The sequence below is a fragment of the Spermophilus citellus genome, assembly GCF_964194105.1.
Source record: "Spermophilus citellus genome assembly, chromosome: 7".
Lineage (NCBI taxonomy): Eukaryota > Metazoa > Chordata > Mammalia > Rodentia > Sciuridae > Spermophilus > Spermophilus citellus.
The window spans coordinates 22,419,094-22,444,738 of record NC_138188.1 but is presented as its reverse complement, the minus strand read 5'-3'; positions in this window follow the sequence as shown (position 1 = coordinate 22,444,738).

Sequence of the window (25,645 nt, the reverse complement as noted above, 5' to 3'; positions counted from 1 at the left end):
ATCAATAGGAAAAAAAAAACAGAGGGATAGAACTTGGAACTACTTGATTGTGTCAATTTACAAAGAGCTAGCACAAACTGTGTTTGATTTAGAGTTCCAACTACATGTATCCATATAGGAGAAAACAGAGTGAAACCTAAAAATTAAAACTGTTACTCCCAACGAAGAGTTTAACCTAGAAGAACGAAATTTGGTGAGCCAAGTGGGATTGAGGTACTGATCATTACCTGAAAGTGTCATCAAGTTTGGGTGAAAAAATGTGTGCTGAGATTTCAGGAAACTCGTAGTTTTTTGGAAGCTTGGCAACCCCTTTCCATAAAAGTGATTTGCGCCAGTCTCTGCTTAGGGCTACATCAATAGGAAACAAACCATAGAGATAGAACTTGGAACTACTTGATTGTGACAAGTTTCAAAGAGCTAGCACAAACCGTGTTTGATTTAGAGTTCCAACTACATGTATCCATATAGGAGAAAACAGAGTTAAACCTAAAAATTAAAACTGTTACTGAAAACGAACGGTTTAACCTAGAAGAACGAAATTTGGTGAGCCAAGTGGGATTGGGGTACTGATCATTACCTGAAAGTGTCATCAAGATTGGGTGAAAAAATGTGTGCTGAGATTTCAGGAAACTCGTAGTTTTTTGGAAGCTTGGCAACCCCTTTCCATGAAAGTGATTTGCGCCAATCTCTGCTTAGGGCTATATCAATAGGAAACAAACCATAGAGATAGAACTTGGAACTACTTGATTGTGCCAAGTTTCAAAGAGCTAGCACACACCGTGTTTGATTTAGGTTCCAACTACATGTATCCATATAGGAGAAAACAGAGTGAAACCTAAAAATTAAAACTGTTACTGAAAAACGAACGGTTTAATCTAGAAGAACGAAATTTGGTGAGCCAAGTGGGATTGGGGTACTGATCATTACCGGAAAGTGTCATCAAGATTGGGTGAAAAAATATGTGCTGAGATTTCAGGAAACTTGTAGTTTTTTGGAAGCTTGGCAACCACTTTCCATGAAAGTGATTTGCGCCAGTCTCTGCTTAGGCTACATCAATAGAAAACAAACAATAGTGATAGAACTTGGAACTACTTTATTGTGTGAAGTTTCAAAGAGCTAGCACAAACCGTGTTTGATTTCGAGTTCCAACTACATGTATCCATAGAGGAGAAAACAGAGTGAAACCTAAAAATTAAAACTATTACTGCCAACGAACGGTTTAACCTAGAAGAACGAAATTTGGTGAGCCAAGTGGGATTGGGTACTGACCATTACCTGAAAGTATTATCAAGATTGGGTGAAAAAATGTGTGCTGAGATTTCAGGAAACTCGTAGTTTTTTGGAAGCTTGGCAACCCCTTTCCATGAAAGTGATTTGTGCCAGTCTCTGCTTAGGGCTACATCAATAGGAAACAAACCATAGAGATAGAACTTGGAACTACTTGGTTGTGTCAAGTTTCAAAGAGCTAGCACAAACCGTGTTTGATTTAGAGTTCCAACTACATGTATCCATATAGGAGAAAACAGAGTGAAAGCTAAAAATTAAAACTGTTACTGCCAACGAATGGTTTAACCTAGAAGAACGAAATTTGGTGAGCCAAGTGGGATTGGGGTACTGATCATTACCGGAAAGTGTCATCAAGATTGGGTGAAAAAATGTGTGCTGAGATTTCAGGAAACTCGTAGTTTTTTGGAAGCAGGCAACTTCTTTCAATGAATGTGATTTGTGCCAGTCTCTGCTTAGGGCTACATCAATAGGAAACAAACCATAGAGATAGAACTTGGAACTACTTGATTGTGTCAAGTTTCAAAGAGCTAGCACAAACCGTGTTTGATTTAGTGTTCCAACTACATGTATCCATATAGGAGAAAACAGAGTGAAACCTAAAAATTAAAACTGTTACTGCCAACGAACGCTTTAATCTAGAAGAACGAAATTTGGTGAGCCAAGTGTGATTGGGATACTGATCATTACCTGAAAGTGTCATCAAGATTGGATGAAAAAATGTGTGCTGAGATTTCAGGAAACTCGTAGTTTTTTGGAAGCTTGGCAACCCCTTTCCATGAAAGTGATTTGCGCCAGTCTCTGCTTAGGGCTACATCAATAGGAAACAAACCATAGAGATAGAACTTGGAACTACTTGATTGTGACAAGTTTCAAAGAGCTAGCACAAACCATGTTTGATTTAGAATTCCAACTACTTGTATCCATATAGGAGAAAACAGAGTGAAACCTAAAAATTAAAACTGTTACTGCCAACGAACGGTTTAACCTAGGAGAACGAAATTTGGTGAGCCAAGTGGGATTGAGGTACTGATCATTACCTGAAAGTGTCATCAAGATTGGGTGAAAAAATGTGTGCTGAGATTTCAGGAAACTCGTAGTTTTTTGGAAGCTTGGCAACCCCTTTCCATAAAAGTGATTTGCGCCAGTCTCTGCTTAGGGCTACATCAATAGGAAACAAACCATAGAGATAGAACTTGGAACTACTTGATTGTGACAAGTTTCAAAGAGCTAGCACAAACCGTGTTTGATTTAGAGTTCCAACTACATGTATCCATATAGGAGAAAACAGAGTTAAACCTAAAAATTAAAACTGTTACTGAAAACGAACGGTTTAACCTAGAAGAACGAAATTTGGTGAGCCAAGTGGGAATGGGGTACTGATCATTACCTGAAAGTGTCATCAAGATTGGGTGAAAAAATGTGTGCTGAGATTTCAGGAAACTCGTAGTTTTTTGGAAGCTTGGCAACCCCTTTCCATGAAAGTGATTTGCGCCAATCTCTGCTTAGGGCTACATCAATAGGAAACAAACCATAGAGACAGAACTTGGAACTACTTGGTTGTGTCAAGTTTCAAAGAGCTAGCACAAACCGTGTTTATTTTAGAGGTCCAAATACATGTATCCATATAGGAGAAAACAGAGTGAAACCTAAAAAGTAAAACTGTTACTGCCAATGAACGGTTTAACCTACAAATGAAATTTGGTGAGCCAAGTGGGATTGGGGTACTGATCATTACCTGAAAGTGTCATGAAGATTGGGTGAAAAAATGTGTGCTGAGATTTCAGGAAACTCGTAGTTTTTTGGAAGCTTGGCAACCCCTTTCCATGAAAGTGATTTGTGCCAGTCTCTGCTTAGGGCTATATCAATAGGAAACAAACCATAGAGATAGAACTTGGAACTACTTGATTGTGCCAAGTTTCAAAGAGCTAGCACACACCGTGTTTGATTTAGGTTCCAACTACATGTATCCATATAGGAGAAAACAGAGTGAAACCTAAAAATTAAAACTGTTACTGAAAAACGAACGGTTTAACCTAGGAGAACGAAATTTGGTGAGCCAAGTGGGATTGGGGTACTCATCATTACCGGAAAGTGTCATCAAGATTGGGTGAAAAAATATGTGCTGAGATTTCAGGAAACTTGTAGTTTTTTGGAAGCTTGGCAACCACTTTCCATGAAAGTGATTTGCGCCAGTCTCTGCTTAGGGCTACATCAATAGAAAACAAACAATAGTGATAGAACTTGGAACTACTTTATTGTGTGAAGTTTCAAAGAGCTAGCACAAACCGTGTTTGATTTCGAGTTCCAACTACATGTATCCATATAGGAGAAAACAGAGTGAAACCTAAAAATTAAAACTATTACTGCCAACGAACGGTTTAACCTAGAAGAACGAAATTTGGTGAGACAAGTGGGATTGGGTACTGACCATTACCTGAAAGTATTATCAAGATTGGGTGAAAAAATGTGTGCTGAGATTTCAGGAAACTCGTAGTTTTTTGGAAGCTTGGCAACCCCTTTCCATGAAAGTGATTTGCGCCAATCTCTGCTTAGGGCTACATCAATAGGAAACAAACCATAGAGATAGAACTTGGAACTACTTGGTTGTGTCAAGTTTCAAAGAGCTAGCACAAACCGTGTTTGATTTAGAGTTCCAAGTACATGTATCCATATAGGAGAAAACAGAGTGAAACCTAAAAATTAAAACTGTTAGTGCCAATGAACGGTTTAACCTAGGAGAACGAAATTTGGTGAGCCAAGTGGGATTGGGGTACTGATCATTACCTGAAAGTGTCATCAAGATTGGTTGAAAAAATGTGTGCTGAGATTTCAGGAAACTCATAGTTTTTTGGAAGCTTGGGAACCCCTTTCCATGAACGTGATTTGCGCCAGTCTCTGCTTAGGGCTATATCAATAGGAAAAAAAAAAACCTAGAGATAGATCTTGGAACTACTTGATTGTGTCAAGTTACAAAGTGCTAGCACAAACTGTGTTTGATTTAGAGTTCCAACTACATGTATCCATATAGGAGAAAACAGAGTGAAACCTAAAAATTAAAACTGTTACTGCCAACGAACGGTTTAACCTAGAAGAACGAAATTTGGTGAGCCAAGTGGGATTGGGGTCCTGATCATTACCTGAAAGTGTCATCAAGATTGGGTGAAAAAATGTGTGCTGAGATTTCAGGAAACTAGTAGTTTTTTGGAAGCTTGGCAACCCCTTTCCATGAAAGTGATTTGCGACAGTCTCTGCTTATGGCTACATCAATAGGAAACAAACCATAGAGATAGAACTTGGAACTACTTGATTGTGTCAAGTTTCAAAGAGCTAGCACACACCGTGTTTGATTTAGAGTTCCAACTACATGTATCCATATAGGAGAAAACAGTGTGTAACCTAAAAATTAAAACTGTTACTGCCAACGAACGGTTTAACCTAGAAGAACGAAATTTGGTGAGCAAAGTGGGATTGGGGTTCTGATCATTACCTGAAAGTGTGATCAAGATTGGGTGAAAAAATGTGTGCTGAGATTTCAGGAAACTCGTAGTTTTTTGGAAGCTTGGCAACCCCGTTCCATGAACGTGATTTGCGCCAGGCTCTACTTAGGGCTATATCAATAGGAAAAAAAAAAAAAAAAACAGAGGGATAGAACTTGGAACTACTTGATTGTGTCAATTTACAAAGAGCTATCACAAACTGTGTTTGATTTAGAGTTCCAACTACATGTATCCATATAGGAGAAAACAGAGTGAAACCTAAAAATTAAAACTGTTACTGCCAACGAAGAGTTTAACCTAGAAGAACGAAATTTGGTGAGCCAAGTGGGATTGGGGTACTGATCATTACCTGAAAGTGTCATGAAGATTGGGTGAAAAAATGTGTGCTGAGATTTCAGGAAACTCGTAATTTTTTGGAAGCTTGCCAACCCCTTTCCATGAAAGTGATTTGTGCCAGTCTCTGCTTAGGGCTACATCAATAGGAAACAAACCATAGAGATAGAACTTGGAACTACTTGATTGTGCCAAGTTTCAAAGAGCTAGCACAAACCGTGTTTGATTTAGAGTTCCAACTACATGTATCCATATAGGAGAAAACAGAGTGAAACCTAAAAATTAAAACTGTTACTGAAAAACGAACGGTTTAACCTAGAAGAACGAAATTTGGAGAGCCAAGTGGGATTGGGGTACTGATCATTACCGGAAAGTGTCATCAAGATTGGGTAAAAAAATGTGTGCTGAGATTTCAGGAAACTAGTAGTTTTTTGGAAGCTTGGCAACCCATTTCCATGAAAGTGATTTCCGCAAGGCTCTGCTTAGGGCTATATCAATAGGAAAAAAAAAAACAGAGGGATAGAACTTGGAACTACTTGATTGTGTCAATTTACAAAGAGCTATCACAAACTGTGTTTGATTTAGAGTTCCAATTACATGTATCCATATATGAGAAAACAGAGTGAAACCTAAAAATTAAAACTGTTACTGCCAAAGATCGGTTTAACCTAGAAGAACGAAATTTGGAGAGCCAAGTGGGATTGGGGTACTGATCATTACCGGAAAGTGTCATCAAGATTGGGTGAAAAAACGTGTGCTGAGATTTCAGGAAACTCGTAGTTTTTTGGAAGCTTGGCAACCTCTTTCCATGAAAGTGATTTGCGCAAGTCTCTGCTGAGGGCTACATCAATAGGAAACAAACCATAGAGATAGAACTTGGAACTACTTGATTGTGACAAGTTTCAAAAAGCTAGCACAAACCGTGTTTGATTTAGAGTTCCAACTACATGTGTCCCTATAGGAGAAAACAGAGTGAAACCTAAAAATTAAAACTGTTACTGCCAACGAACGGTTTAACCTAGAAGAATGAAATTTGGTGAGCCAAGTGGGATTGGGGTACTGATCATTACCTGAAAGTGTCATGAAGATTGGGTGAAAAAATGTGTTCTGAGATTTCAGGAAACTCGTAGTTTTTTGGAAGCTTGGCAACCCCTTTCCATGAAAGTGATTTGTGACAGTCTCTGCTTATGGCTACATCAATAGGAAACAAACCATATAGATAGAACTTGGAACTACTTGATTGTGTCAAGTTTCAAAGAGCTAGCACACACCGTGTTTGATTTAGAGTTCCAACTACATGTATCCATATAGGAGAAAACAGAGTGAAACCTAAAAATTAAAACTGTTACTGCCAACGAACGGTTTAACGTAGAAGAACGAAATTTGGTGAGCAAAGTGGGATTTGGGTTCTGATCATTACCTTAATGTGTCATCAAGATTGGGTGAAAAAATGTGTGCTGAGTTTTCAGGAAACTCGTAGTTTTTTGGAAGCTTGGCAACCCCTTTCCATGAAAGTGATTTGCGCCAGTCTCTGCTTAAGGCTACATCAATAGGAAACAAACCATAGAGATAGAACTTGGAACTACTTGATTGTGTCAAGTTTCAAAGAGCTAGCACAAACCGTGTTTGATTTAGAGTTTCAACTACATGTATCCATATAGGAGAAAACAGAGTGAAACCTAAAAATTAAAACTGTTACTGCCAACGAACGGTTTAACCTAGAAGAACGAAATTTGGTGAGCCAAGTGGGATTGGGGTACTGATCATTACCTGAAAGTGTCATCAAGATTGGGTGAAAAAATGTGTGCTGAGATTTCAGGAAACTCATAGTTTTTTGGAAGCTTGGGAACCCCTTTCCATGAACGTGATTTGCGCCAGTCTCTGCTTAGGGCTATATCAATAGGAAAAAAAAAACATAGAGATAGAACTTGGAACTACTTGATTGTGTCAATTTACAAAGAGCTAGCACAAACTGTGTTTGATTTAGAGTTCCAACTACATGTATCCATATAGGAGAAAACAGAGTGAAACCTAAAAATTAAAACTGTTACAGCCAACAAAGAGTTTAACCTAGAAGAACGAAATTTGGTGAGCCAAGTGGGATTGGGGTACTGATCATTACCTGAAAGTGTCATGAAGATTGGGTGAAAAAATGTGTGCTGAGATTTCAGGAAACTCGTAGTTTTTTGGAAGCTTGGCAACCTCTTTCCATGAAAGTGATTTGTGCCAGTCTCTGCTTAGGGCTACATCAATAGGAAACAAACCATAGAGATAGAACTTGGAACTACTTGATTGTGCCAAGTGTCAAAGAGCTAGCACAAACCGTGTTTGATTTAGAGTTCCAACTACATGTATCCATATAGGAGAAAACAGAGTGAAACCTAAAAATTAAAACTGTTACTGCCAACGAACGGTTTAATCTAGAAGAACAAAATTTGGTGAGCCAAGTGGTATTGGGGTACTGATCATTACTTGAAAGTGTCATCAATATTGGGTGAAAAAATGTGTGCTGAGATTTCAGGAAACTCGTAGTTTTTTGGAAGCTTGGCAACCTCTTTCCATGAAAGTGATTTGCGCCAGTCTCTGCTTAGGGCTACATCAATAGGAAACAAACCATAGAGATAGAACCTGGCACTACTTGATTGTGTCAAGTTTCAAAGACCTAGCACAAACTGTGTTTGATTTAGAGTTCCATCTACAGGCATCCATATAGGAGACAACAGAGTGAAACCTAAAAATTAAAACTGTTACTGCCAACGATCGGTTTAACCTAGAAGAACGAAATTTGGTGAGCCAAGTGGGATTGGGGTCCTGATCATTACCTGAAAGTGTCATCAAGATTGGGTGAAAAAATGTGTGCTGAGATTTCAGGAAACTCGTAGTTTTTTGGAAGCTTGGCAACCCCTTTCCATGAAAGTGATTTGCGACAGTCTCTGCTTATGGCTACATCAATAGGAAACAAACCATAGAGATAGAACTTGGAACTACTTGATTGTGTCAAGTTTCAAAAAGCTAGCACACACCGTGTTTGATTTAGAGTTCCAACTACATGTATCCATATAGGAGAAAACAGAGTGAAACCTAAAAATTAAAACTGTTACTGCCAACGAACGGTTTAACCTAGAAGAACGAAATTTGGTGAGCAAAGTGGGATTGGGGTTCTGATCATTACCTTAAAGTGTGATCAAGATTGGGTGAAAAAATGTGTGCTGAGATTTCAGGAAACTCGTAGTTTTTTGGAAGCTTGGCAACCCCTTTCCATGAACGTGATTTGCGCCAGGCTCTGCTTAGGGCTATATCAATAGGAAAAAAAAAAAACAGAGGGATAGAACTTGGAACTACTTGATTGTGTCAAGTTTCAAAGAGGTAGCACAAACCGTGTTTGATTTAGAGTTCCAACTACATGTATCCATAAAGGAGAAAACAGAGTGAAACCTAAAAATTTAAACTGTTACTGCCAACGAACGGTTTAACCTAGAAGAACGAAATTTGGTGAGCCAAGTGGGATTGGGGTTCTGATCATTACCTGAAAGTGTCATCAAGATTGGGTGAAAAAATGTGTGCTGAGATTTCAGGAAACTCGTAGTTTTTTGGAAGCTTGGCAAACTCTTTCCATGAATGTGATTTGCACCAGTCTCTGCTTAGGGTATATCAATAGGAAACAAACCATAGAGATAGAACTTGGAACTACTTGGTTGTGTCAAGTTTCAAAGACCAAGCACAAACCGTGTTTGATTTAGAGTTCCAACTATATGTATCCATATAGGAGAAAACAGAGTGAAACCTAAAAATTAAAACTGTTAGTGCCAATGAACGGTTTAACATAGAAGAACGAAATTTGGTGAGCCAAGTGGGATTGGGGTACTGATCATTACCTGAAAGTGTCATGAAGATTGGGTGAAAAAATGTGTGCTGAGATTTCAGGAAACTCGTAGTTTTTTGGAAGCTTGGCAACCCCTTTCCATGAAAGTGTTTTGTGCCAGTCTCTGCTTAGGGCTATATCAATAGGAAACAAACCATAGAGATAGAACTTGGAACTACTTGATTGTGCCAAGTTTCAAAGAGCTAGCACACACCGTGTTTGATTTAGGTTCCAACTACATGTATCCATATAGGAGAAAACAGAGTGAAACCTAAAAATTAAAACTGTTACTGAAAAACGAACGGTTTAACCTAGAAGAACGAAATTTGGTGAGCCAAGTGGGATTGGGGTACTCATCATTACCGGAAAGTGTCATCAATATTGGGTGAAAAAATATGTGCTGAGATTTCAGGAAACTTGTAGTTTTTTGGAAGCTTGGCAACCACTTTCCATGAAAGTGATTTGCGCCAGTCTCTGCTTAGGGCTACATCAATAGAAAACAAACAATAGTGATAGAACTTGGAACTACTTTATTGTGTGAAGTTTCAAAGAGCTAGCACAAACCGTGTTTGATTTCGAGTTCCAACTACATGTATCCATATAGGAGAAAACAGAGTGAAACCTAAAAATTAAAACTATTACTGCCAACGAACGGTTTAACCTAGAAGAACGAAATTTGGTGAGACAAGTGGGATTGGGTACTGACCATTACCTGAAAGTATTATCAAGATTGGGTGAAAAAATGTGTGCTGAGATTTCAGGAAACTCGTAGTTTTTTGGAAGCTTGGCAACCCCTTTCCATGATAGTGATTTGCGCCAATCTCTGCTTAGGGCTACATCAATAGGAAACAAACCATAGAGATAGAACTTGGAACTACTTGGTTGTGTCAAGTTTCAAAGAGCTAGCACAAACCGTGTTTGATTTAGAGTTCCAAGTACATGTATCCATATAGGAGAAAACAGAGTGAAACCTAAAAATTAAAACTGTTAGTGCCAATGAACGGTTTAACCTAGGAGAACGAAATTTGGTGAGCCAAGTGGGATTGGGGTACTGATCATTACCTGAAAGTGTCATCAAGATTGGTTGAAAAAATGTGTGCTGAGATTTCAGGAAACTCATAGTTTTTTGGAAGCTTGGGAACCCCTTTCCATGAACGTGATTTGTGCCAGTCTCTGCTTAGGGCTATATCAATAGGAAAAAAAAAAAACCTAGAGATAGATCTTGGAACTACTTGATTGTGTCAAGTTACAAAGTGCTAGCACAAACTGTGTTTGATTTAGAGTTCCAACTACATGTATCCATATAGGAGAAAACAGAGTGAAACCTAAAAATTAAAACTGTTACTGCCAACGAACGGTTTAACCTAGAAGAACGAAATTTGGTGAGCCAAGTGGGATTGGGGTCCTGATCATTACCTGAAAGTGTCATCAAGATTGGGTGAAAAAATGTGTGCTGAGATTTCAGGAAACTAGTAGTTTTTTGGAAGCTTGGCAACCCCTTTCCATGAAAGTGATTTGCGACAGTCTCTGCTTATGGCTACATCAATAGGAAACAAACCATAGAGATAGAACTTGGAACTACTTGATTGTGTCAAGTTTCAAAGAGCTAGCACACACCGTGTTTGATTTAGAGTTCCAACTACATGTATCCATATAGGAGAAAACAGTGTGTAACCTAAAAATTAAAACTGTTACTGCCAACGAACGGTTTAACCTAGAAGAACGAAATTTGGTGAGCAAAGTGGGATTGGGGTTCTGATCATTACCTGAAAGTGTGATCAAGATTGGGTGAAAAAATGTGTGCTGAGATTTCAGGAAACTCGTAGTTTTTTGGAAGCTTGGCAACCCCTTTCCATGAACGTGATTTGCGCCAGGCTCTACTTAGGGCTATATCAATAGGAAAAAAAAAATAAAAACAGAGGGATAGAACTTGGAACTACTTGATTGTGTCAATTTACAAAGAGCTATCACAAACTGTGTTTGATTTAGAGTTCCAACTACATGTATCCATATAGGAGAAAACAGAGTGAAACCTAAAAATTAAAACTGTTACTGCCAACGAAGAGTTTAACCTAGAAGAACGAAATTTGGTGAGCCAAGTGGGATTGGGGTACTGATCATTACCTGAAAGTGTCATGAAGATTGGGTGAAAAAATGTGTGCTGAGATTTCAGGAAACTCGTAATTTTTTGGAAGCTTGCCAACCCCTTTCCATGAAAGTGATTTGTGCCAGTCTCTGCTTAGGGCTACATCAATAGGAAACAAACCATAGAGATAGAACTTGGAACTACTTGATTGTGCCAAGTTTCAAAGAGCTAGCACAAACCGTGTTTGATTTAGAGTTCCAACTACATGTATCCATATAGGAGAAAACAGAGTGAAACCTAAAAATTAAAACTGTTACTGAAAAACGAACGGTTTAACCTAGAAGAACGAAATTTGGAGAGCCAAGTGGGATTGGGGTACTGATCATTACCGGAAAGTGTCATCAAGATTGGGTGAAAAAATGTGTGCTGAGATTTCAGGAAACTAGTAGTTTTTTGGAAGCTTGGCAACCCATTTCCATGAAAGTGATTTCCGCAAGGCTCTGCTTAGGGCTATATCAATAGGAAAAAAAAAAAACAGAGGGATAGAACTTGGAACTACTTGATTGTGTCAATTTACAAAGAGCTATCACAAACTGTGTTTGATTTAGAGTTCCAATTACATGTATCCATATATGAGAAAACAGAGTGAAACCTAAAAATTAAAACTGTTACTGCCAAAGATCGGTTTAACCTAGAAGAACGAAATTTGGAGAGCCAAGTGGGATTGGGGTACTGATCATTACTGGAAAGTGTCATCAAGATTGGGTGAAAAAACGTGTGCTGAGATTTCAGGAAACTCGTAGTTTTTTGGAAGCTTGGCAACCTCTTTCCATGAAAGTGATTTGCGCAAGTCTCTGCTGAGGGCTACATCAATAGGAAACAAACCATAGAGATAGAACGTGGAACTACTTGATTGTGACAAGTTTCAAAAAGCTAGCACAAACCGTGTTTGATTTAGAGTTCCAACTACATGTGTCCCTATAGGAGAAAACAGAGTGAAACCTAAAAATTAAAACTGTTACTGCCAACGAACGGTTTAACCTAGAAGAATGAAATTTGGTGAGCCAAGTGGGATTGGGGTACTGATCATTACCTGAAAGTGTCATGAAGATTGGGTGAAAAAATGTGTTCTGAGATTTCAGGAAACTCGTAGTTTTTTGGAAGCTTGGCAACCCCTTTCCATGAAAGTGATTTGTGACAGTCTCTGCTTATGGCTACATCAATAGGAAACAAACCATATAGATAGAACTTGGAATTACTTGATTGTGTCAAGTTTCAAAGAGCTAGCACACACCGTGTTTGATTTAGAGTTCCAACTACATGTATCCATATAGGAGAAAACAGAGTGAAACCTAAAAATTAAAACTGTTACTGCCAACGAACGGTTTAACGTAGAAGAACGAAATTTGGTGAGCAAAGTGGGATTTGGGTTCTGATCATTACCTTAATGTGTCATCAAGATTGGGTGAAAAAATGTGTGCTGAGTTTTCAGGAAACTCGTAGTTTTTTGGAAGCTTGGCAACCCCTTTCCATGAAAGTGATTTGCGCCAGTCTCTGCTTAAGGCTACATCAATAGGAAACAAACCATAGAGATAGAACTTGGAACTACTTGATTGTGTCAAGTTTCAAAGAGCTAGCACAAACCGTGTTTGATTTAGAGTTTCAACTACATGTATCCATATAGGAGAAAACAGAGTGAAACCTAAAAATTAAAACTGTTACTGCCAACGAACGGTTTAACCTAGAAGAACGAAATTTGGTGAGCCAAGTGGGATTGGGGTACTGATCATTACCTGAAAGTGTCATCAAGATTGGGTGAAAAAATGTGTGCTGAGATTTCAGGAAACTCATAGTTTTTTGGAAGCTTGGGAACCCCTTTCCATGAACGTGATTTGCGCCAGTCTCTGCTTAGGGCTATATCAATAGGAAAAAAAAAACATAGAGATAGAACTTGGAACTACTTGATTGTGTCAATTTACAAAGAGCTAGCACAAACTGTGTTTGATTTAGAGTTCCAACTACATGTATCCATATAGGAGAAAACAGAGTGAAACCTAAAAATTAAAACTGTTACAGCCAACAAAGAGTTTAACCTAGAAGAACGAAATTTGGTGAGCCAAGTGGGATTGGGGTACTGATCATTACCTGAAAGTGTCATGAAGATTGGGTGAAAAAATGTGTGCTGAGATTTCAGGAAACTCGTAGTTTTTTGGAAGCTTGGCAACCTCTTTCCATGAAAGTGATTTGCGCCAGTCTCTGCTTAGGGCTACATCAATAGGAAACAAACCATAGAGATAGAACCTGGCACTACTTGATTGTGTCAAGTTTCAAAGACCTAGCACAAACTGTGTTTGATTTAGAGTTCCATCTACAGGCATCCATATAGGAGACAACAGAGTGAAACCTAAAAATTAAAACTGTTACTGCCAACGATCGGTTTAACCTAGAAGAACGAAATTTGGTGAGCCAAGTGGGATTGGGGTCCTGATCATTACCTGAAAGTGTCATCAAGATTGGGTGAAAAAATGTGTGCTGAGATTTCAGGAAACTCGTAGTTTTTTGGAAGCTTGGCAACCCCTTTCCATGAAAGTGATTTGCGACAGTCTCTGCTTATGGCTACATCAATAGGAAACAAACCATAGAGATAGAACTTGGAACTACTTGATTGTGTCACGTTTCAAAAAGCTAGCACACACCGTGTTTGATTTAGAGTTCCAACTACATGTATCCATATAGGAGAAAACAGAGTGAAACCTAAAAATTAAAACTGTTACTGCCAACGAACGGTTTAACCTAGAAGAACGAAATTTGGTGAGCAAAGTGGGATTGGGGTTCTGATCATTACCTTAAAGTGTGATCAAGATTGGGTGAAAAAATGTGTGCTGAGATTTCAGGAAACTCGTAGTTTTTTGGAAGCTTGGCAACCCCTTTCCATGAACGTGATTTGCGCCAGGCTCTGCTTAGGGCTATATCAATAGGAAAAAAAAAAAAAACAGAGGGATAGAACTTGGAACTACTTGATTGTGTCAAGTTTCAAAGAGGTAGCACAAACCGTGTTTGATTTAGAGTTCCAACTACATGTATCCATAAAGGAGAAAACAGAGTGAAACCTAAAAATTTAAACTGTTACTGCCAACGAACGGTTTAACCTAGAAGAACGAAATTTGGTGAGCCAAGTGGGATTGGGGTTCTGATCATTACCTGAAAGTGTCATCAAGATTGGGTGAAAAAATGTGTGCTGAGATTTCAGGAAACTCGTAGTTTTTTGGAAGCTTGGCAAACTCTTTCCATGAATGTGATTTGCACCAGTCTCTGCTTAGGGTATATCAATAGGAAACAAACCATAGAGATAGAACTTGGAACTACTTGGTTGTGTCAAGTTTCAAAGACCAAGCACAAACCGTGTTTGATTTAGAGTTCCAACTATATGTATCCATATAGGAGAAAACAGAGTGAAACCTAAAAATTAAAACTGTTAGTGCCAATGAACGGTTTAACCTAGAAGAACGAAATTTGGTGAGCCAAGTCGGATTGGGGTACTGATCATTACCTGAAAGTGTGATCAAGATTGGGTGAAAAAATGTGTGCTGAGATTTCAGGAAACTCGTAGTTTTTTGGAAGCTTGGCAACCCGTTTCCATGAACGTGATTTGCGCCAGTCTCTGCTTAGGGCTATATCAATAGGAAAAAAAAAACATAGAGATAGAACTTGGAACTACTTGATTGTGTCAATTTACAAAGAGCTAGCACAAACTGTGTTTGATTTAGAGTTCCAACTACATGTATCCATATAGGAGAAAACAGAGTGAAACCTAAAAATTAAAACTGTTACAGCCAACGAAGAGTTTAACCTAGAAGAACGAAATTTGGTGAGCCAAGTGGGATTGGGGTACTGATCATTACCTGAAAGTGTCATGAAGATTGGGTGAAAAAATGTGTGCTGAGATTTCAGGAAACTCGTAGTTTTTTGGAAGCTTGGCAACCTCTTTCCATGAACGTGATTTGTGCCAGTCTCTGCTTAGGGCTACATCAATAGGAAACAAACCATAGAGATAGAACTTGGAACTACTTGATTGTGACAAGTTTCAAAGAGCTAGCACAAACCAAGTTTGATTTAGAGTTCCAACTACTTGTATCCATATAGGAGAAAACAGAGTGAAACCTAAAAATTAAAACTGTTACTGCCAACGAACGGTTTAACCTAGAAGAACGAAATTTGGTGAGCCAAGTGGGATTGGGGTACTGATCATTACCTGAAAGTGTCATCAATTTGGGTGAAAAAATGTGTGCTGAGATTTCAGGAAACTCGTAGTTTTTTGGAAGCTTGGCAACCCCTTTCCATGAAAGTGATTTGCGCCAGTCTCTGCTTAGGGCTACATCAATAGGAAACAAACCATAGAGATAGAACTTGAACTACTTGATTGCGACAAGTTTCAAAGAGCTAGCACAAACCGTGTTTGATTTAGAGTTCCAACTACATGTATCCATATAGGAGAAAACAGAGTTAAACCTAAAAATTAAAACTGTTACTGAAAACGAACGGTTTAAACTAGAAGAACGAAATTTGGTGAGCCAAGTGGGATTGGGGTACTGATCATTACCTGAAAGTGTTATCAAGATTGGGTGAAAAAATGTGTGCTGATATTACAGGAAACTCGTAGTTTTTTGGAAGCTAGGCAACCCCTTTCCATGAAAGTGATATGCGCCAATCTCTGCTTAGGGCTACATCAATAGGAAAGAAAACATAGAGATAGAACTTGGAACTACTTGGTTGTGTCAAGTTTCAAATAGCTAGCACAAACCGTGTTTGTTTAGAGTTCAAAATACATGTATCCATATAGGAGAAAACAGAGTGAAACCTAAAAATTAAAACTGTTACTGCCAATGAACGGTTTAACCTAGAAGAACGAAATTTGGTGAGCCAAGTCGGATTGGGGTACTGATCATTACCTGAAAGTGTCATCAAGATTGGGTGAAAAAATGTGTGCTGAGATTTCAGGAAACTCATAGTTTTTTGGAAGCTTGGCAACCCCTTTCCATGAACGTGATTTGCGCCAGTCTCTGCTTAGGGCTATATCAATAGGAAAAAAAAAAACATAGAGATAGAACTTGGAACTACTTGATTGTGTCAATTTACAAAGAGCTAGCACAAACTGTGTTTGATTTAGAGTTCCAACTACATGTATCCATATAGGAGAAAACAGAGTGAAACCTAAAAATTAAAACTGTTACTGCCAACGAAAGGTTTAACATAGAAGAACGAAATTTGGTTAGCCAAGTGGGATTGGGGTACTGATCATTACCTGAAAGTGTCATCAAGATTGGTTGAAAAAATGTGTGCTGAGATTTCAGGAAACTCGTAGTTTTTTGGAAGCTTGGCAACCCCTTTCCATGAAAGTGTTTTGCGCCAGTCTCTGCTTAGGGCTACATCAATAGGAAACAAACAATAGAGATAGAACTTGGAACTACTTTATTGTGTCAAGTTTCAAAGAGCTAGCACAAACCCTGTTTGATTTAGAGTTCCAACTACATGTATCCATATAGGAGAAAACAGAGTAAAACCTAAAAATTAAAACTGTTACTGCCAACGATCAGTTTAACCTAGAAGAACGAAATTTGGTGAGCCAAGTGGGATTGGGGTTCTGATCATTACCTGAAAGTGTCATCAAGATTGGGTGAAAAAATGTGTGCTGAGATTTCAGGAAACTCGTAGTTTTTTGGAAGCTTGGCAACCTCTTTCCATGAAAGTGATTTGCGCCAGTCTCTGCTTAGGGCTACATCAATACGAAACAAACCATAGAGATAGAACTTGGAACTACGTGATTGTGTCCAGTTTCAAAGAGCTAGCACAAACCGTGTTTGATTTAGAGTTCCAACTACATGTATCCATATAGGAGAAAACAGAGTGAAACCTAAAAATTAAAACTGTTACTGCCAACGAACGGTTTAACTTAGAAGAACGAAATTCGGTGAGCCAAGTGGGATTGGGGTACTGATCATTACCTGAAAGTGTCATCAAGATTGGGTGAAAACATGTGTGCTGAGATTTCAGGAAACTCGTAATTTTTTGGAAGCTTGGCAACCCCTTTCCATGAACGTGATTTGCGCCAGTCTCTGCTTACGGCTATATCAATAGGAAAAAAAAAAACATAGAGATAGAACTCGGAACTACTTGATTGTGTCAATTTACAAAGAGCTAGCACAAACTGTGTTTGATTTAGAGTTCCAACTACATGTATCCATATAGGAGAAAACAGAGTGAAAGCTAAAATTTAAAACTGTTATTGCCAACGTACAGTTTAACCTAGAAGAACGAAATTTGGTGAGCCAAGTGGGATTGGGGTACTGATCATTACCTGAAAGGGTCATCAAGATTGGGTGAAAAAATGTGTGCTGAGATTTCAGGAAACTCGTAGTTTTTTGGAAGCTTGGCAACCCCTTTCCATGAAAGTGATGTGCGCCAGTCTCTGCATAAGGCTACATCAATAGGAAACAAACCATAGAGATAGAACTTGGAACTACTTGATTGTGTCCAGTTTCAAAGAGCTAGCACAAACCGTGTTTGATTTAGAGTTCCAACTACATGTATCCATATAGGAGAAAACAGATTGAAACCTAAAAATTAAAACTGTTACTGCCAACGAACGGTTTAACCTAGAAGAACGAAATTTGGTGAGAAAAGTGGGATTGGGGTACTGATCATTACCGGAAAGTGTCATCAAGATTGGGTGAAAACATGTGTGCTGAGATTTCAGGAAACTCGTAGTTTTTTGGAAGCAGGCAACCCCTTTCAATGAATGTGATTTGCGCCAGTCTCTGCTTAGGGCTACATTAATAGGAAACAAACCATAGAGATAGAACTTGGAACTACTTGATTGTGTCAAGTTTCAAAGAGCTAGCTCAAACCGTGTTTGATTTAGTGTTCCAACTACATGTATCCATATAGGAGAAAACAGAGTGAAACCAAAAAAATTCAAACTGTTACTGCCAAAGAACGGTTTAATCTAGAAGAATGAAATTTGGTGAGCCAAGTGTCATTCGTATACTGATCATTACCTGAAAGGGTCATCAAGATTGGGTGAAAAAATGTGTGCTGAGATTTCAGGAAACTCGTAGTTTTTTGGAAGCTTGGCAACCCCTTTCCATGAAAGTGATTTACGCCAGTCTCTGCATAGGGCTACATCAATAGGAAACAAACCATAGAGATAGAACTTGGAACTACTTTATTGTGTCAAGTTTCAAAGAGCTAGCACAAACCGTGTTTGATTTAGAGTTCCAACTACATGTATCCATATAGGAGAAAACAGAGTGAAACATAAAAATTAAAACTGTTACTGCCAAAGATCGGTTTAACTTAGAAGAACGAAATTTGGTGAGAAAAGTGGGATTGGGGTACTGATCATTACCTGAAAGTGTCATCAAGATTGGGTGAAAAAATGTTTGCTGAGATTTCAGGAAACTCGTAGTTTTTTGGAAGCTTGGCAACCTCTTTCCATGAAAGTGATTTGCGCCAGTCTCTGCTTAGGGCTACATCAATAGGAAACAAACCATAGAGATAGAACTTGGAACTACTTGATTGTGACACGTCTCAAAAAGCTAGCACAAACCGTGTTTGATTTAGAGTTCCAACTACCTGTATCCATATAAAAGAAAAGAGAGTGAAACCTAAAAATTAAAACTGTTACTGCCAACGAACGGTTTAACCTAGAAGAACGAAATTTGGTGAGCCAAGTGGGATTGGGGTACTGATCATTACCTGAAAGTGTCATCAAGATTGGGTGAAAAAATGTGTGCTGAGATTTCAGGAAACTCGTAGTTTTTTGGAAGCAGGCAACCCCTTTCAATGAATGTGATTTGCGCCAGTCTCTGCTTAGGGCTACATCAATAGGAAACAAACCATAGAGATAGAACTGGAAACTACTTGATTGTGTCAAGTTGCAAAGATATAGCACAAACCGTGTTTGATTTAGAGTCCCAACTACATGTATCCATATATGAGAAAATAGAGTGAAACCTAAAATTTAAAACTGTTACTGCCAACGAACGGTTTAATCTAGAAGAACGAAATTTGGTGAGCCAAGTGGGATTGGGGTACTGATCATTACCGGAAAGTTTCATCAAGATTGGGTGAAAAAATGTGTGCTGACATTTCAGGAAACTCGTAGTTTTTTGGAAGCTTGGCAACCCCTTTCCATGAATGTGATTTGCGCCAGTCTCTGCTTAGGGCTACATCAATAGGAAACAAACCATAGAGATAGAACTTGGAACTACTTGATTGTGTCAAGTTTCGAAGAGCTAGCACAAACCGTGTTTGATTTAGAGTTCCAACTACGTGTATCCACATAGGAGAAAACAGAGTGAAACCTAAAAATTAAAACTGTTACTGACAATGAACGGTTTAACCTAGAAGAACGAAATTTGGTGAGCCAAGTGGGATTGGGGTACTGATCATTACCTGAAAGTGTCATCAAGATTGGGTGAAAAAATGTGTGCTGAGATTTCAGGAAACTCGTAGTTTTTTGGAAGCTTGGCAACCTCTTTCCATGAAAGTGATTTGCGCCACTCTCTGCTTAGGGCTACATCAATACGAAACAAACCATAGAGATAGAACTTGGAACTACTTGATTGTGTCCAGTTTCAAAGAGCTAGCACAAACCGTGTTTGATTTAGAGTTCCAACTACATGTATCCATATAGGAGAAAACAGAGTGAAACCTAAAAATTAAAACTGTTACTGCCAACGAACGGTTTAACTTAGAAGAACGAAATTTGGTGAGCCAAGTGGGATTGGGGTACTGATCATTACCTGAAAGTGTCATCAAGATTGGGTGAAAACATGTGTGCTGAGATTTCAGGAAACTCGTAGTTTTCTGGAAGCTTGGCAACCCCTTTCCATGAACGTGATTTGCGCCAGTCTCTGCTTACGGCTATATCAATAGGAAAAAAAAAACATAGAGATAGAACTCGGAACTACTTGATTGTGTCAATTTACAAAGACCTAGCACAAACTGTGTTTGATTTAGAGTTCCAACTACATGTATCCATATAGGAGAAAACAGAGTGAAAGCTAAAATTTAAAACTGTTATTGCCAACGTAGAGTTTAACTTAGAAAAACGAAATTTGGTGAGCCAAGTGGGATTGGGGTACTGATCATTACCTGAAAGGGTCATCAAGATTGGGTGAAAAAATGTGTGCTGAGATTTCAGGAAACTCGTAGTTTTTTGGAAGCTTGGCAACCCCTTTCCATGAAAGTGATGTGCGCCAGTCTCTGCATAGGGCTACATCAATAGGAAACAAACCATAGAGATAGAACTTGGAACTACTTGATTGTGTCCAGTTTCAAAGAGCTAGCACAAACCGTGTTTGATTTAGAGTTCCAACTACATGTATCCATATAGGAGAAAACAGATTGAAACCTAAAAATTAAAACTGTTACTGCCAACGAACGGTTTAACCTAGAAGAACGAAATTTGGTGAGAAAAGTGGGATTGGGGTACTGATCATTACCGGAAAGTGTCATCAAGATTGGGTGAAAAAATGTGTGCTGAGATTTCAGGAAACTCGTAGTTTTTTGGAAGCTTGGCAACCTCTTTCCATGAACGTGATTTGCGCCAGTCTCTGCTTAGGGCTATATCAATAGGAAAAAAAAAACATAGAGAGAGAACTTGGAACTACTTGATTGTGTCAATTTACAAAGAGCTAGCACAAACTGTGTTTGATTTAGAGTTCCAAATACATGTATCCATATAGGCGAAAACAGAGTGAAACCTAAAACTTAAAACTGTTACTGCCAACGAACAGTTTAAACTACAAGAACGAAATGTGGTGAGCCAAGTGGGATTGGGGTACTGATCATTACCTGAATGTGTCATAAAGATTGGGTGAAAAAATGTGTGCTGAGATTTCAAGAAACTTGTAGTTTTTGGAAGCTTGGCAACCCCTTTCCATGAAAGTGATGTGCGCCAGTCTCTGCTAGGGCTACATCAATAGGAAACAAACCATAGGGATAGAACTTGGAACTACTTGATTGTGCCAAGTTTCAAAGAGCTAGCACAAACCGTGTTTGATTTAGAGTTCCAACTACATGTATCCATATAGGAGAAAACAGAGTGAAACCTAAAAATTAAAACTGTTACTGCAAACGAACGGTTTAACCTAGAAGAACGAAATTTGGTGAGCCAAGTGGGATTGGGGTACTGATCATTACCTGAAAGTGTCATCAAGATTGGGTGAAAAAATGTGTGCTGAGATTTCAGGAAACTCGTAGTTTTTTGGAAGCAGGCAACCCCTTTCAATGAATGTGATTTGCGCCAGTCTCTGCTTAGGGCTACATCAATAGGAAACAAACCATAGAGATAGAACTTGGAACTACTTGATTGTGTCAAGTTTCAAGGAGCTAGCACAAACCGTGTTTGATTTAGTGTTCAAACTACATGTATCCATATAGGAGAAAACAGAGTGAAACCAAAAAATTCAAACTGTTACTGCCAAAGAACGGTGTAATCTAGAAAAATGAAATTTGGTGAGCCAAGTGTGATTCGTATACTGATCATTACCTGAAAGTGTCATCAAGATTGGGTGAAAAAATGTGTGCTGAGATTTCAGGAAACTCGTAGTTTTTTGGAAGCTTGGCAACCCCTTTCCATGAAAGTGATTTACGCCAGTCTCTGCATAGGGCTACATCAGTAGGAAACAAACCATAGAGATAGAACTTGGAACTACTTTATTGTGCCAAGTTTCAAAGAGCTAGCACAAACCGTGTTTGATTTAGAGTTCCAACTACATGTATCCATATAGGAGAAAACAGAGTGAAACCTAAAAACTAAAACTGTTACTGCCAACGAACGGTTTAACCTAGAAGAACGAAATTTGGTGAGCCAAGTGGGATTGCGGTACTGATCATTACCGGAAAGTGTCATCAAGATTGGGTGAAAAAATTTGTGCTGAGATTTCAGGAAACTCCTAGTTTTTTGGAAGCAGGCAAATTCTTTCAATGAATGTGATTTGCGCCAGTCTCTGCTTAGGGCTACATCAATAGGAAACAAACCATAGAGATAGAACTTGGAACTACTTGATTGTGTCAAGTTTCAAAGAGCTAGCACAAACCGTGTTTGATTTCGTGTTCCAACTACATGTATACATATAGGAGAAAACAGAGTGAAACCTAAAAATTAAAAATGTTACAGCCAACGAACGGTTTAACCTAGAAGAACGAAATTTGGTGAGCCAAGTGTGATTGGGGTACTGATCATTACCTGAAAGTGTCATCAAGATTGGGTAAAAAAATGTGTGCTGAGATTTCAGGAAACTCGTAGTTTTTTGGAAGCTTGGCAACCCCTTTCCATGAAAGTAATTTGCGCCAATCTCTGCTTAGGGCTACATCAATAGGAAACAAACCATAGAGATAGAACATGGAACTACTTGGTTGTGTCAAGTTTCAAAGAGCTAGCACAAACCGTGTTGAATTTAGAGTTCCAACTACATGTATCCATATAGGAGAAAACAGAGTGAAACCTAAAAATTAAAACTGTTACTGCCAATGAACGGTTTATCCTAGAAGAACGAAATTTGGTGAGCCAAGTGGAATGGGTTACTGATCATTCTGAAAGTGTCATCAGATTGGGTGAAAAAATGTGTGCTGAGATTTCAGGAAACACGTAGTTTTTTGGAAGCTTGGCAACCCCTTTCCATGAAAGTGATTTGCGCCAGTCTCCGCTTAGGGCTACATCAATAGGAAACAAACCATAGAGATAGAACTTGGAACTACTTGATTGTGTCAAGTTGCAAAGATATAGCACAAACCGTGTTTGATTTAGAGTTCCAACTACATGTATCCATATATGAGAAAATAGAGTGAAACCTAAAATTTAAAACTGTTACTGCCAACAAACGGTTTAAGCTAGAAGAACGAAATTTGGTGAGCCAAGTGGGATTGGGGTACTGATCATTACCTGAAAGTTTCATAAAGATTGGGTGAAAATATGTGTGCTGAGATTTCAGGAAACTCGTAGTTTTTTGGAAGCTTGGCAACCCCTTTCCATGAAAGTGATTTGCGACAGTCTCTGCTTATGGCTACATCAATAGGAAACAAACCATAGAGATAGAACTTGGAACTACTTGACTGTGTCAAGTTTCAAAGAGCTAGCACAAACCGTGTTTGATTTAGAGTTCCAACTACATGTACCCATATAGGAGAAAACAGAGTGAAACCTAAAAATTAAAACTGTTACTGCCAACGAACGGTTTTACCAAGAAGAACGAAATTTGGTGAGCCAAGTGGGATTGGGGTTCTGATCATTACCTTAAAGTGTCATCAAGATTGGGTGAAAAAATGTGTGCTGAGATTTCAGGAAACTCGTAGTTTTTTGGAAGCTTGGCAACCCCTTTCCATGAAAGTGATTTGCGCCAGTCTCTGCTTAGGGCTACATCAACAGGAAACAATCCATAGAGATAGAACTTGGAACTACTTGGTTGTGTAAAGTTTCAAAGACCTAGCACAAACCGTGTTTGATTTAGAGTTCCAACTATATGTATCCATATAGGAGAAAACAGAGTGAAACCTAAAAATTAAAACTGTTACTGCCAACGAACGGTTTATACTAGAAGAACGAAATTTGGTGAGCCAAGTGGGATTGGGGTACTGATCATTACCTGAATGTGTCATAAAGATTGGGTGAAAAAATGTGTGCTGAGATTTCAAGAAACTCGTAGTTTTTTGGAAGCTTGGCAACCCCTTTCCATGAAAGTGATGTGCGCCAGAGTCTGCTAGGGCTACATCAATAGGAAACAAACCATAGGGATAGAACTTGGAACTACTTGATTGTGCCAAGTTTCAAAGAGCTAGCACAAACCGTGTTTGATTTAGAGTTCCAACTACATGTATCCATATAGGAGAAAACAGAGTGAAACCTAAAAATTAAAACTGTTACTTCAAAGGAACAGTTTAACAGAGAAGAACGAAATTTGGTGAGCCTAGTGGGATTGGGGTACTGATCATTACCGGAAAGTGTCATCAAGATTGGGTGAAAAAATGTGTGCTGAGATTTCAGGAAACTCGTAGTTTTTTGGAAGCAGGCAACCCCTTTCAATGAATGTGATTTGCGCCAGTCTCTGCTTAGGGCTACATCAATAGGAAACAAGCCATTGAGATAGAACTGGGAACTACTTGATTGTGTCAAGTTGCAAAGATATAGCACAAACCGTGTTTGATTTAGAGTCCCAACTACATGTATCCATATATGAGAAAATAGAGTGAAACCTAAAATTTAAAACTGTTACTGCCAACGAACGGTTTAAACTAGAAGAACGAAATTTGGTGAGCCAAGTGGGATTGGGGTACTGATCATTACCGGAAAGTTTCATCAAGATTGGGTGAAAAAATGTGTGCTGACATTTCAGGAAACTCGTAGTTTTTTGGAAGCTTGGCAAACCCTTTCAATGAATGTGATTTGCGCCAGTCTCTGCTTAGGGCTACATCAATAGGAAACAAACCATAGAGATAGAACTTGGAACTACTTGATTGTGTCAAGTTTCAAAGAGCTAGCACAAACCGTGTTTGATTTAGAGTTCCAACTACATGTATCCATATAGGAGAAAACAGAGTGAAACCTAAAAATTAAAACTGTTACTGCCAAAGATCGGTTTAACCTAGAAGAACGAAATTTGGTGAGCCAAGTGGGATTGGGGTACTGATCATTACCTGAAAGTGTCATCAAGATTGGGTGAAAACATGTGTGCTGAGATTTCAGGAAACTCGTAGTTTTTTGGAAGCTTGGCAACCCCTTTCCATGAACGTGATTTGCGCCAGTCTCGGCTTACGGCTATATCAATAGGAAAAAAAAAACATAGAGATAGAACTCAGAACTACTTGATTGTGTCAATTTACAAAGACCTAGCACAAACTGTGTTTGATTTAGAGTTCCAACTACATGTATCCATATAGGAGAAAACAGAGTGAAAGCTAAAATTTAAAACTGTTACTGCCAACGAACAGTTTAACCTAGAAAAACGAAATTTGGTGAGCCAAGTGGGATTGGGGTACTGATCATTACCTGAAAGGGTCATCAAGATTGGGTGAAAAAATGTGTGCTGAGATTTCAGGAAACTCGTAGTTTTTTGGAAGCTTGGCAACCCCTTTCCATGAAAGTGATGTGCGCCAGTCTCTGCATAGGGCTACATCAATAGGAAACAAACCATAGAGATAGAACTTGGAACTACTTGATTGTGTCAAGTTTCAAAGAGCTAGCACAAACCGTGTTTGATTTAGAGTTCCAACTACATGTATCCATATAGGAGAAAACAGAGTGAAACCTAAAAATTAAAACTGTTACTGCCAAAGATCGGTTTAACCTAGAAGAAAGCAATTTGGTGAGAAAAGTGGGATTGGGGTACTGATCATTAACTGAAAGTGTCATCAAGATTGGGTGAAAAAATGTGTGCTGACATTTCAGGAAACTCGTAGTTTTTTGAAAGCTTGGCAACCTCTTTCCATGAAAGTGATTTGCGCCAGTCTCTGCTTAGGGCTACATCAATAGGAAACAAACCATAGAGATAGAACTTGGAACTACTTGATTGTGACAAG